The following is a 1,775-nucleotide window of genomic DNA, read 5'->3' on the forward strand; positions in this document are numbered from 1 at the left end:
AGAAATCAAATTTATCAATAATCATAAGAAAAATGCTCTTAATCATTATTGATTAGTTAAATACAAATTAAAACAACTCTGAGATACCACCTCATACCGATCAGATTGGCTCACATGACAGAAAAAGGAAAATTATTAATGTTAAAAGAGAGATGTAAAAATAGGGACACTAATAAACTGTTGTTGAAGTTGTGAACTGATCCAACCATTCTGGAGAACAATTTGGAAGTATGACCAATGGGCTATAAAATTGTTCTTACACCTTGATCTTGTAATACCAATACTAAGTCTATGCCACAAAGAGATCAAAAAAAAAAAAAAAAGGAAAAAGATTTATATGCACAAAAATATTTATAGCACAGTTTTGTTTGTTTGTTTGTTTTTTATAGGGGAAAGGGATTGGAAATTGAGGGAATTCTCACCAATTGGCAAATGGCAGAATAAGTTGTTGTATATGATTTTTTTTTTCAGTGAGGCAATTGGGGTTATGTGACTTTCCCAGGGTCACAGAGCTAGTAAGTGTTAAGTGTCTGAAGTAGGATTTGAACTCAGGTACTCCTGACTCCAGGGCCGGTGCTCTAACCACTGCGCCATCTAGCTGCCCCCGTTGTATATGATTTTTATGTAAGATAATTGTGCTATAAGAAATGACAAGTGGGGATAGCTTCCTCTTTGCTCTTCTCGCGACACTTGATGAGCAGCTTCCTTTTCTCTTTTGCAGCGCGTGTGACATGCCTTCCCTACTAAGGAAGACGCGGAAGCTCCTTGGGCATGTCAGCCAGCCGCAGCCACGTATCAGCAAGCACCAGAAGCACCACAGAGGTCGCGGAAATGCAGGAGGGTTGCACCATCACCGCATCAACTTCGACAAACATCATCCAGGTTACTTTGGGAAAGTGGGAATGAGGCATTACCACTTGAAGAAGAACCAAAGCTACTGGCCAACGGTCAACCTTGATAAACTGTAGACATTGGTCAGTGAGCAGACCAGGATTAATGCTGCCAAAAGCAAGGAAGGGTTTGCCCCTATCATCGATTTTGTGCGGTCGGGGTACTACAAAGTCCTAGGAAAAGGGAAACATCCCAAGCAGCCAGTCATTGTGAAGGCAAAATTCTTCAGCAGAAGAGCAGAGGAAAAGATTAAGGATGTTGGTGGAGCTTGCGTCCTTGTGGCATAAAACCAATGTTATCAAATAAAACAAATATCTTTATTAAAAAAAAAAAAGAAATGACAAGTGGGATTGTCAGAAAAATTTAGAAAAACTCAAATGAATGTATACAAAGTGAACTAAGCAAAACCAGGAAAATGTTGCACAGACTGACAGCAATATTGTAAGATGATAAGCTGTGAATGACAGCTATTCTTAGCATTATAGTAATACAAAAATCCAAGATCATTCCCAAGGAGTCATGATGGAAAATGCTATCTGCAGCCTATAGATAGATAGATAGATAGATAGATAGATAGATAGATAGATAGATTAGATAGATAGTGAGATATTTGGTCTTCATTTTGTTTTGCAACATAGTTAACATGGAAATTTTTTGTATGATTATATATGTATACACATACACACATGCACACACATACACATACATATACTTGTGCATAAACATCTATATGCACATAAAGACACACATATTTCTCTGTGTGTGTATATATCTTTATATATCTCTATATTTATCTCTATCTCTATCTCTATCTCTATCTCTATCTCTATCTCTATATCTATATCTATATCTATATCTATATCTATATCTATATCTATATCTAT

At 36.6% G+C, this 1,775-nt stretch overlaps 1 pseudogene; it reads left to right on the top strand.

The window, feature by feature from the left end:
- The first annotated feature begins 674 nt into the window (after window positions 1-674).
- LOC122753028 lies at window positions 675-1,178 on the top strand (annotated as a pseudogene).
- The last annotated feature ends 597 nt before the right edge of the window (window positions 1,179-1,775 follow it).

Source organism: Dromiciops gliroides, chromosome 4 (genome assembly GCF_019393635.1).
Source record: "Dromiciops gliroides isolate mDroGli1 chromosome 4, mDroGli1.pri, whole genome shotgun sequence".
Lineage (NCBI taxonomy): Eukaryota > Metazoa > Chordata > Mammalia > Microbiotheria > Microbiotheriidae > Dromiciops > Dromiciops gliroides.